General features: G+C 29.5%; 1 protein-coding gene across 12 annotated transcripts in view; it reads left to right on the plus strand.

The window, feature by feature from the left end:
- The first annotated feature begins 12,379 nt into the window (after positions 1-12,379).
- LOC119602889 (disintegrin and metalloproteinase domain-containing protein 9) overlaps positions 12,380-13,618 on the plus strand; it is a 333,169-nt gene continuing 331,930 nt past the window's right edge. For all 12 annotated transcript variants that reach the window (XR_005231379.1, XR_005231380.1, XM_037954681.1 and 9 more), the window contains exon 1: positions 12,380-12,539. The gene's annotated coding sequence lies outside the window, so the exon portion shown is untranslated. The remainder of the gene's footprint in view (positions 12,540-13,618) is intronic.

The raw sequence follows: 13,618 nt of genomic DNA on the forward strand, positions 1-13,618 counted from the left end.
GTATAAATGTGGGGAGTAATAATATTATTCTTAGAAATACGAATAATTTTTGTTTTCGATTTTTTTATAGAAACTAAATTCTATCATAAACTGAATCTCATAAACTAAGAAAAATCCATTATAAAAGTTGTTTATAGAAAGCCAATTTTTCTATAAACCACCATAATAGATGACTTTTGGAACACCAATAATCTCAGCGATGAACTGAAAGACGGCCTGATAATTAGTATCCCGAAGAAAGGAGAATTAACAGCTTGTAAAAACAGGAGAGGCATAACTTACCTTAGCATGGTGATTAAGGTAATTGCGAACACGCTGAACACTCGCCTGGTAGACGCTCTCTCGCAGGACATTCGCAACAAAGAAGCTGGTTTCCATCCCAACAAATCTGGCATTGACGATATACAAAGTTTGCGGATAATTACGGAACAATCTGACGAATGGCGTTCACCCCTATACCTTTGTGTTCAACGACTTTGAGAAGGCATTCGACACCCTACATCATAGTGCCATTAGGAATGCTCTTCGCTGTAAAGGAGTGCCGGAGAAAATTATATCTCTCATCGGTGGCCTTTACAAGAATGCTATCTGCCACATACTACATGAGGACACGAAAAGCCGAGCTATAGCTATCAAAGTAGGAGTTCGCCAAGGGTGCCCACTATATCCCCTGCTGTTCAACATAGTAACTGATAGAATTATCAATACCAAGAGCCACTACATGGCGCTTGAATGGTCGTCTCGAAGATTTAGACTAAGCACATCACTATCACATAAATTTGATGACTTGCGAAATTGAACGATATGGAAAGTTAGGCAGCACTATGTGGTCTCAGGAAAACATTCCTAAAACCAAGGCCATCATGCTACAACAACAACATATAGAAAACATCAAGTCATTCTTCTACTTGGGCAGCATAATAACTAGGAACGGAGGCTCTAAGGAAGATGTGGAAAATCGCATAAATAAAGCCCGACAGGCTATTCAGCCATGTATGGAATTCACACTATATATCCAGGCGCACTAAGTTGGACATATTCAGAAGCTGTGTGAAATCAGTTGCCTTGTACGGATATGAATCATGAAACTCAGCACGTTGTGATCTAAAAGCAATGCTAGTCTTTATCAACCGTTGCCTATGCCGAATTCTGAAAATATTTCGATCAAATACTATCAGCAACACGCAACTTTGGGAACAAACCGCACAGACACCAGTTGAACATGATATAAGAAAACGAAAATGCCGTTGGATCGGGCACGCTCTACGAAGAACACAATCCGACATCACTAAATACGCAAAAGACTGGAATCCGCTGGGAAGCCACAGAAAAGGCCGTCCAAGTCACACATGGCGCAGACAACTGGACATGGAGATAATAAAGGCCAACAAGTCGTGGAACGCAATCGTTGAGGCCCCATGCTCCTTATAGGAATAACAGGAATTTGTATATAGAAAGCTCATCAGAATTATTCCGAAAAATCCATGCTCAAACTTTTAACATTCACTGTCCATATTAATAAAACGAAAAAATCAAACGAAACAGCAACACCTTCAACCTTATTTGACCGGATTTTATAAATTTCAGTAATTCATCTATTGTACCTCTAACTTTCTACCCTGCCCAACACCCTCAAAACCTAAAATTAATGCCCTTTTTAAAGAATCTTTTGAGTATTTTCTTTTTTTTGTACTTCATAATGACATACATTGTTTCTACACACATAAAAACATACACATATGTAGTCATAGGTTACAAGTCTGTCTGTATATATTTGTATAAAAGGATATGTTTGTGTTTTTGTTGCTGCCATTCTGATTCATGTTGATTTTACATGTTATCATCAACGTCATTGTCGTTTTTTTTTTGTCTCTACTCGTTTTATTGTTGTTGTTGTTGCTGTTGTTATTTGTGTCCTTTTATGTTAATATGCAAGTGTTTGAGTGGGTGTGCATGTATGTATGTGTCAACATTGTTGAATATGTATTTACAAAAAAATAAACACAAACTCATACTCATTGTATATGAAAATATTCAATGTCGTTGTCCTTTTTGCAACAAATTTCTATCTTTCGTTTCATTATTGTTATTATTGCTGCTACTGTTATACTAAGGATGATATTCGGTATAAATAAGTTCATGCACACACACACATTGCAACTATGGGGTATTGGCGGTATAACACTCATTTAAAGTTTTTTTTTTGTGTTTTTGCTGCTGTCGTTTTTCTCTGCGTGTATTTCACAAACTATGAACGTGATTTGTTCTTTGTGATGTAGATGGATAGATGGTTGGTTGACTGTTGGTTGGCTCGTTGGCAAAGGAACAACAAAAAGGACACATTTTCTCCCTTGTATCTTTTCTATCAATCTTAATGTTAACAACCAGTTGCAATTACATTTTGTTTTTTTTTTTTTTTTTTTTTTTGTACATCACAACAGCAGCAATAGTCGTAGTCGTAGTAGCAGCTAGCTGCCAGTTGCCCTTTGAAAAAAAAATGTTTTTTTCTATCTATTATGTTTTTGTTTTAACTGCTGCATATGGTTGTAAAGAAACTAAGGTAACCAGTTGTCGCAAGTTTGAATTGCTTATTTAATGGCAACATGATTGAGCTTTTATTTGTTTAGTAAATAGTTTTCAAGTTGCGGTTCCTTTTTTATGAGAGTAGAGAGAGAGTGGGACCTGAAGGTAATTCTAGCTTCAGGTGATGTGTTAATACAGCTTGATGTCCTGGCATAATCCCTAGTTGACATAGTGTTTAAATCTCAAGGGTTTTATTTACTAAAAGAGTAATAGAGATTTGGGGAAAATGGTTTTTTTTATGTATTTTAAATAGATTTAAAGTATTGACCTTCAATTTTAGTGAAAAGGTGAATTGGGGAATTTGGTAAAGAAAATGATGTAATAAAATTTTGTTTTTAAGAAAAATTTTAAATAACAAAAAAACTATTGTTAACAAATATTAAATATTTTTTTTTTTTCACAAAAGAACTTTTTCCCCAAAATTTAATGAATAGGCTTAAGTAAACATAGCATATCTTTTAACTCAAAGTCCACCCTAAGTGCTAAAAATTTAATCCGCTAATAAAACCTCAAATACTTAAACTCACACAATGTAATCAATGTCCTCCATTCGCGAATCTGGTACCTTTTCTCTTGTTTAATTTGAAAGGTGTAAGTGGCAAGTAATAACGTTTGTCTGTCTCTTCAATTACATACTAAAAAGTATGTATGCGTGCTTGTACGTATAGATCTATGGTTTGCCAGTAGCTGTGCGGGCTTATCTGTAAAATGCTTTTGTTAAGTGTTGTCATACTATAGATATATTTATACTCCCGTTTGCATGCACATATACAAACATACAAACGTTGAAATGAAACTCATATGTTGCGTGCTTAACCACAGAGCGGCAAACCATTAGTGAATTATTTACAAGACTAAAGTGATTTTAGTGGTACAATTTGGTATGCAGATTGCATGCAGACTTGACACGATTCAATATGACTACTACAAAAAGCAGAAGAAAATCAGAGAACAGAAAAAAAAAAAAACAAACTGAAACTAAGGGGGCGTAAATATGGGTGGTAGCTTATATATAAATGGTTTCTCTACAAACGCATGTTAAGTGTTTTAGTCAGACTTAAAGTTTGCCGAAGTATTGGGTTTTAGCAAATAATATTGGTTAATATTCATACTTTTTTTGCATTTCATATAAACAATTCTATTTTTAATTAAACTTTATCTTGAAGTAATGTTTAAATACCTTAATTAACTGGGCTATTGATTTTTTTTCTTAATTTTCTTTTTCTATTTAATTTGACTGCTTAAGTCTGTTTTAAATGACAGAGATTTTACCATACAAGTTATAAAAACCCTTTTTTATTGTTAGATAATTGAGGCTACATACGTATATGCATGTGTGCCTATCTTTCTGCTCTTTATAGAAGCTGTTTGTCTAGCTAGTAGATACTCTTACTGCTTGTCTAATTATTTCTTTATTAGAAACACATACTCCTTTGAAATTACTTGATAATAACAATACCCAGTTGGCCATATGTTCAAAAGATCCTCCTATCCTATACTTAGGCTGGGTTTAATAGTTCTTACTAAAAGAAGAAATTACACTTAAGTTTAAAAATTTATATGAAACTTTTAAACTTATGAAAATTTTTATCCCTTAAAGTGAACTTTAAAAATGGCCGTTAGTTTCTAAAACCACTAGAGTATTTGACAACTTTCAAAACAATGTCTTGCAAAAACTTGGTCAACTGGGTAATAGGAAACATCTATAAGCTAGTTTTTATATGAGAGTTTCTGATTTCTAATTAATTTATGCTTTAAAGACAAATGTCAAATATTGTTTGTTTAAAATCCCAAAAAAGGTAATCACAATGAAGTATTAATCAGAATGTCTCTATTTTTTGTAAGAAAACTTTGGACATATTCTTTTATTTATACAATCTGTTTCAACATCATGACATAAATGGTATTTCTTTTTATTAAGTTTATTTCAAAGATATTTCCAGTAAAAAATGGCCAGAAGCCTCATAAATTTCTATTGTTAGAGTTAGATTTTCAAGAACTGAAACTGTATTTGTACTCTGCTGAATCTTAATTATATTTTTGGTCGATCCAATCTAGAGCTCTTCTGTGGTTCTTTTAACTTCAAAGTCTATAACTATTCCATAGATAGTTTGATACTCTTTCAAATTTCGATAATTAAGGAATCTATAAAACATTTTCTCAAAAGAGATCAAAATCGCCAATCTAAATCCAGCAAGGGAAATATTGTACTTCTTTCAATTCCTTTTGACCACTAAAAAGACCGCAGTACTTCCAAGATATTTTAAGTTTTTTTTAGACTAATCGAAATACTACTATCCCCCATATAAAGCCACTTTTAGAGAATTAGTTTTTCGTCAATAAATTGGTTAAATACATCGGAATCGAGGTAATATTCAAGATAAATGCTTTATTATGAAAAATAAACCACATTTAATATTCATAACTGGTCGGCCACGCGACTATACTTTCTTACTTGTTTTGTTTGTGAATTGTTTTTTGTAATCAACTTTTTTATGCTGAAATGCTCTGAATTCTGGAATTAAGTACGAATCGAGCTAAAATGAAGCCATTTTGGGATTAATTTAATCTTTTACATTCCTAAATCAATCTTATTTTGATTAGATAGATTTGTATTTATATAATATATGTCAGTGTTAACAAATGAATTGCGGATATTCAAGTCACTTTCTGAAGAAGGTTTTGTATGGGGGCTAGGGTCAAATGAAGTCCGAAATTCGGCAAGATCATCAAGGCTTGTATAAAGCTTAGTTGTGCTAACTTTCATCGAGATACATTTATATTATACATAATTATGAGCTCAAAAGCCTTTTTCGGGGGGTTCAGTTGTATGGGGGCTAGGTGAAACAATGGACCGATTTTAGTCATTTTCAATAGGCTTTGTCCTTGGGTTAAAAACAAATGTGTATTCCAAATTTCATCAAATTATCTTGCATAAAAAATTGAGACCTATACTTTGATAACAACGTTTACATGGACACACGGACGGACGGACATCGTTAAATCGATTCATAAAGTGATTCTGGACTAGTACATATACTAGACCATTGACTATGCTATAGACTTATCTTTGAACAGTTACACTTACTTACTTAGGGCACCATTCCCAGAAACACAAGGATACTTACACAAACACATATAGGTAAATACATACGTACCTAAGTATATTGACATTAAGAATGTGAATGTTTTAATAAATAAGACAATAACTGGTATTTGATTTCACAAACACAAGCATAAAAACAAATATACATAAATACAAGTCTTAGAATCTAATATTTATGTAAATACGAGCAGACAAAGATCAATACTTAAATTAATAGGATTTTTTTATATACATATATAGGTGGTTTTTGTTATTATTGCTATTGATGTTAAGGACTTGGATCACTTAAATATTCTTTTGAGTAAGCTAAAAAAGCCTTCACAATATTTAGCTTCTATATTGAATATGTGTATATTTATAGATTTTGGTCTACCGCTTAAGTTCGCCTATTCTCAGTCCTTTCATAGTTATAGTTTTATTAGTATTTGTATTGATTATATTTGGTTTATATATGTATATTCTATATGGAAGGCGCTTTATTTCTGTATTTTCTTTGCCTATTTGTAGCAGTTGCTATTTTTTGTTCTCACTATTTTCTTTAACATCAAAATATCTAAGTAGTAGTGAATATGTATGCATATACATATAGACTTGTTGAAAGCCTTCGGGGTTTATTTTAAGGAAGGAAATGTAACAATAATGACAATATTCTAACATACACACTGTTGTCTCTGCTGTTGATGGTTAAATAAAGATTATTTTATGATATTTCATTAAAGACACACACTGATGCATAAAAGTAGTATATATGAAGCAAACTGAAATTATAAAGGCAGAAAACTTTAATAAGTGGATCACTTATTTTTATGATGTCATTTTATTTTATACATTTTTGTTCTTTAATTAATTTGATAAATTTTCAATAAGAATTTTATACTCACCATCAAAGCATTCGTGGTCCTACATATGGACTTAGATCTCTGGAGTCTAAGGTGGTTTGAATTAACTATGAGTTTGTCTTTTCGTTTGTAATTTCTACAGTATAATTCTTTGACCCTATAAAGTACATGTCCGCCTGTCTGTCTGTCTGTCCATCTATCTGTCTGTCTGTCTGTCAGTCCGTCTGTTCATCTGTCTGGCTGTGTGTGTGTTGAAATCAATTTTCTGAATGCCTCAGATATCTTTGGGATCTCAGCCTTCAATAATTCTATCTGACATGCTTTCGAGAAGTTTCCTCTTTGAAATCAGCAAAATCAGTTTATAAATAACGGAGATATGAGCAAAAAACCGCTGGAAATAACAACAACAACGTTTAGTATTTGTGTTTGTTGTTTTGAATTTTTTTCTTTTATTTTGGAAAAATTAAAGAAAAGAATATAACACTATGGTGAAAGGTATATAAGATTCGGCACAGCCGAATGTAGCACTCTTACTTGTTTTTGAATAATTTTTTTAAAAATAGTAAACTGATTTTCTTTAGGGAGGACTAGAGACAATTTTGAACCGATCCTCATGAAATTTGGCAGTGAGTTCAATAGAATATTTGTTATAAAAGATAAACCAAATATTTAAAATTAATGACCGATCAATTAATTTAGTTTATTTTATAACTAAAAATAATTGGTATCAATTCTTTGTTGTATATGTGGACGAGTTATTTTCTGCCATTACTATAAAGTTATGCCTTTAAAATCATGCTATGGTAATTTTAGCATAGATACATTTATAAATATACACCTATGAGTGTATAGGTGTACAAGTATACCTGATTAAAAAGGGTTTTCCAAAAAGAGTGGGTCGATGTTAAAATTATGGCATGATGCAAAAATTTTTTTTTAGAAGAAATAATTTTCTGTAGGTAATCTTATATATAGCGCCTCTGGTCCAATTTTCACTAAAACTGAAACTCATGAGACTGTCTATTTATTCAAAATTAGAACTTCGATTTATGGTTTTTGAAGGTAATATATCTTACTGTTGAAAACCCCTTTATTCATAATAACTCAAACTTAAACTCGAAAAGAGCCTGTGAATCTTTTATATTATGTTGTGCATATAAAGTTGTCATTATGCAAGCATATTGTCCATGAAAAGTCTTTTACATGTCAATGTTATTCAAAATTATAACTTGCATCTTAAACATCTGTGGCAGACTAATGTAGACTAATGGTAATAGTAGTAGTCATAGTTATTTCAACTACTACTTCTCTTGCTATATTTCAAACAAAAGATGAGGTTGTAAAACTTCATTTCAGACAATGCTTATGTGGTATGCAAAACCAGCAAAAGAGAAACGGAAAAAAATACACACACACACACCATAAGGAATATCTTCTAACTCTATTAAAATGAATAGTAAAAGGCAACTTAATAGCTGCTACAGTAGAAAAGTTACTTAAAAAACAGCATGTGTTAGTAATGTTGGGGCCCATTAATAGGTCTGGTGTACTTTTCTTTTATTTTTTCACATACATAGGAGGTATTAAAGCAGTTATTAAATTATTATGGGCTGGTTACAGAGAAATGTTTTGGAATTTGTTCAGAGATTAGTTAAAGGTGTAAATATGGTTTGGAATGGTAACTAAAAGCTTTTAGTAAAAGATGATTTATGGAAATTATGCTTTTACAACAACTAAAGCATTTTATAATATTTATTACTTAATAATATTACTCATAAAAATATACAAATATTTTTGAATTATTTAGTCATTTACCTTCTTTGGCTTTACATTGCCCAGTAAGCGTTAACTCCAATGACTTCGCGATCACTAAGTTAAACTGTTAATGACTTAGTTGGGTTTTTAGTATGCTTATGTTAATTATTACTGATTTCTTTTTTTAACTAATAATTAAAATTTATCTTCAAAAGAAATTCCATTGAAAAACTATCCACCATGTTTATTTTAATTAATTTTCTATAAACTATAAAAATTTGTCAAAAAATAGACTATAAAGAAAAACAAATTTCCCTCTATAAATTTGTTTGTATAAAAATAATAATTTATTTGTCACCCTTTTATAGCTAAAATACTCATATTTAATGTTAAACAAATGTCATTCCCATTCCTCCTACTGCTCTTCAATTTATCACAAAATATATTTAAACAATTTTTTTTTGTTTTCTCTGTTTAGTTTTATAAGTATTTGTCCTTTAGTTTTCATACTTAATATTAATTAATGTCTATTTTTCAAAATGTACACACAGAAAACTATTAAAACACAGAGAAAAACAACAACAAAAATATTACAATAAAAAAACGAAAAACTAACAATTATTGCTGCTGTTGCAGTTGTTTATGTTATGCAAACATAAATATTAGTTTTGTTTTATTTTTTCTATATTTCTTTTTTTTGTCTTCATCCAATACTTTTATTTTAATGTAACTACACAATTTATTTCAAATATTGCTACTGCTGATGACGATGACAAACACAAAGACATAGAAAAATGTTTGTACAACTAAAGTTAGTGTTGTTGTTGTTGCAGCAGCAACCAACAAGAATATAAATTTAAATTATAACATTATAAATATGCTATGATTACTACTACTACCATTGCAATTTGCTATGAATATGTTTGTTTATATACGTACAACAAAATTGAGTTGACAAATTTATTCTGTTCAGATACATGTAAGTTTGTTGTCGTATATTTGGATTTTTAATAGCTGCACACAATTAACATAATTGATTAGATTGTTTACACAACAACCAAAGTAATAAGCAGCTGCTGCAAGAATATTTAGATGCAGCAGCAGTAACATCATCCTCAGCAGAGGTAGCAGCTGTGCAAAATTCTGTTTACAAAATGATAAAAACCTATAGGTACTTTTATATATAAAACAAAGCTAGCTATTAGCTATTGTTCTCATAAATATTATAACTAGTTAGTTAGTATACTTTAAGCTAAACCAATATAGAAAATTTACAAATATCTATTAGTAAAGGGTGTACAAATATTTAAGCAAGATTTGAGTTAAAGCATTTAGATTGTTACTTTTATAAAGAAAAAAAAATGTAGTATGGAGAAAACTTTCAAAAGAAATACAACAACATTATGGTTACCAGGTACTTGTCGCAAGTTTCTTGATTTCGAACCAAGTGAAATTTGTTTATTTGAAGCAATTAAAAAAAAAAATACACCCTTTAACAGTACATATTTTAAATATTCCTAATGTGTTATATTCATTATCAACATTGTCATTATAAACGTCAGATACTATTAGTGCACAATGGAAGAAAAGTTATCCATAATTCGTACAATTCTAGGTTTAGTCATAAGAACTCACAATTTTTGAGAGTAATCAAAAAAGAGTAATCGAGGCGTATTAAAAAACACTCATACGCCTTGAAACTCTTCGAAAAGCTTTAATTTGCATAATCTGTGGCGAAGCTAGTTCTGAAACTGATTTTATGTTATGCAAATCTTTCAAAATTTCAAGGAAAACTTTACTGTAAGAAGTGTTACGTAGCGTATGAGTATTGTAAACAAATTAGATAGAAATCATACGCCGGAATAAAACACAGTGGTTGGTTCGTGTAACTACTAACTAACTAACTAACTAACTAACTACTAACTAACTAAACTAACTAACTAACTAACTAACTAACTAACTAACTAACTAACTAACTAACTAACTACTAACTCTAACTAACTACTAACTAACTAACTAACTAACTAAACTAACTAACTAACTAACTAACTAACTAACTAACTAACTAACTAACTAACTAACTAACTAACTAACTAACTAACTACTAACTAACTAACTAACTAACTAACTAACTAACTAACTAACTACTACTAACTAACTAACTAACTAACTACTAACTAACTAACTACTACTAACTACTAACTAACTAACTAACTAACTAACTAACTAACTAACTAACTACTAACTAACTAACTAACTAACTAACTAACTAACTACTAACTAACTAACTAACTACTAACTAACTAACTAACTAACTAACTACTAACTAACTAACTAACTAACTAACACTAACTAACTAACTAACTACTAACTAACTAACTAACTAACTACTAACTACTAACTAACTACTACTAACTAACTAACTAACTACTAACTAACTAACTAACTAACTAACTAACTAACTACTAACTAACTACTAACTAACTACTAACTAACTACTAACTAACTAACTACTAACTAACTAACTACTAACTAACAACTAACTAACTAACTAACTAACTAACTAACTACCTAACTACTAACTAACTAACTAACTAACTAACTAACTAACTACTAACTAACTAACTAACTAACTAACTAACTAACTAACTACTAACTAACTACTAACTAACTACTAACTAACTACTAACTAACTAACTAACTAACTAACTAACTAACTAACTAACTAACTAACTCACTAACTAACTAACTAACTAACTAACTAACTAACTACTAACTACTAACTAACTAACTAACTAACTAACTAACTAACTAACTAACTAACTAACTAACTAACTAACGAACTAACTTAACGAACTAACTAACTAACTAACTAACTAACTAACTAACTAACTAACTAACTAACTAACTAACTAACTAACTACTACTAACTAACTAACTACTTACTAACTATACTAACTAACTAACTGCGCAAGGAAAACTGGGGACTTCCTTCATTTTTTAGCCTTTTGAAGAGATAATCTGAAACCACAGCGGAATTGCACCTAAGTCTCTCGCACTTGGAAGGAATTCTTACTTTAAAACATTCTGTCGTATTCAGTATGTATAGTAATGTAGACAAATGTTTATTTTTGATATATATTTTTTTTGAAATACAAAAAACCCTGAAGGAAGAACATCAATTTTAAAACCATCAATAAATGATCTACAGAAAACTAAATCCCTGCTGCCACCACTTATTGTTTTATACTTCTTTCTAAAACAAACTAAAAATTTTTCTCTCAAAATTATTCATAAAAATAGATCAAATTTAATTTTATACATATAGTAAATTCTTTGGCTTTAAACGTAATTAATATTAAATTAAATGTATTTTTAATACGATAAAACTGAATAATACAAACAATTGTTTCCAATTAAAATTTCAATAGAAGAAAATCAAAAGCCCACTGTTATTTTAGTAACAAGAAAAATATCACCATCATCATTATTACTCTTATTATGATTGTCATTATTGTTATTATTATTATTGTTGCAGCCATTGAATGTGATTGGAATGACAAACATTTGCAACCGTTGATGATGATAATAATAATGATAATATTGTTGTTGTTACAGCAACTACGGCAACTATAAATAGTTTGGTGAGATGCTGGAATTTATTATTCTATGTAACAAGTCTTGAATAATGTTTGTTAAATAGACAAACACACGCACACATAAAGAAATTTATTACACAGCTAAAATATAGAAAATATAGACCAAGACATTTTTTACATTATATAGATTTTTTTATTTTAATTTCTATACTAAAATAGGAAGTAAAAGAGCAAGAGGAAATAGGAAGTAGGTAAATGAAAAAAATATATATATAGACAAACACATTTTTACAGTTACTTGCAAAATTTTATCACACACTCAATGAAAACAAATAGATTTTTTTTTGTAGAGCAAAGAGAGCATTTAGATAGGTATAGAGAGGCCGGGAAATATGTCTATGTAAGTGTTTGTAGGTGTGTGTCTTTGTAGATTATTTTCGAAAATCATCATTTAGACTTGACAGTGATTTTTCAACATTCAAACCCTAGAAAACACGTTTAATAGTTTAATTTCTTCGGGTTTATTTTTTAATTTTTTCAAGAGAACATTTTATAAAAGTTTTCTAATTAATTTTATTTATCTTCTTAAAATTGTGTAATAAAATTGTTAAAAAACATTTAACAAAAGTATTTTAGTTTTGAACAGTGTATGTGATAGTAAGTTAAAAATGTCTTTAAAATTTAAAAATGTTTTTTAAGCATAAGAGATTTTTTTTGAAAATATAATTAAATTGTTGTATTTACTTCCCTTTCCTGCTTTATTTTAAAAGTGAGTTGCCAGCTTTTAGAACTTTAAACCACATTTGTTTGAATATTTCTGTGTGTTTTAATACAAGTGTTAAAATCTTTTGCATAAGAAAAAACTTAACTTAATATTTAAAATAAATTTTTACTTATTTATTTCATTTTAGTTTATTTTGAACTATATTTAGTAAAACTTTTTAAATGACTATGACTTGTTGTCTTTATTTTCTGCTGCATGTTTCTTAGTTTGATTATGGTACAAAGTTTTATTCTTATTTTTTCCATACTTTATCTCATATATATTTTTAGTTTTATTAAAAAGTTTTTAAACATGTTTTGAGGTAAAAGAAAGAACACACAAAAAAAACACAAAATTGGAAAACTAACACCAGTTATAATAAATAGAAAATATTATACTCCAAGTGATGACTGAAGCCCCTGATAGGTGTTAGTGTAAGATTTTAATAAAGTTTGTTGAAAAACTAAATTTAAATGTCCAATTAATTGTTGAAAAAGTTTTTATATTGTTTTTTTTTGCTCTAACCTTAAAATATGTGTTAGATGTTGCAAAAAAATATGTTAAGTTTTCCTTTTAACGGTTTTAAGAGGTTTAAGTTACAATTTAAAATTTAAACTCTTTCATTATAAATTGCACTTAATAGCATTAACATTATTTTGAGGATCAATGGCAAACGAATGATAGCTACAGTTCTAAAAACTGCTACCATCCACCCACTGTACTGCAGGATATGACATGTATACTTCTTTATGACATATACCTTTTCAGCATCTCTTAACACCTACTAGAAAACCTATTATATTCCCTAACATTTTACAAAAACCTAAATGGACAATTTCTTTAAGTAATACAGACAATAATAAAATCTGAAAATAAAAATTTCCTACAACAAAGATTTCTTTCTTATAACTATATGCCAAAAAACACAAAACTTCATATAACAAGATTTTAATTTGAAATTGACACTTCTAAT

The sequence above is a fragment of the Lucilia sericata genome, unplaced genomic scaffold (assembly GCF_015586225.1).
Source record: "Lucilia sericata isolate MDLA Ls3-8-SP2 unplaced genomic scaffold, ASM1558622v1 Contig000260F_arrow, whole genome shotgun sequence".
NCBI lineage: Eukaryota > Metazoa > Arthropoda > Insecta > Diptera > Calliphoridae > Lucilia > Lucilia sericata.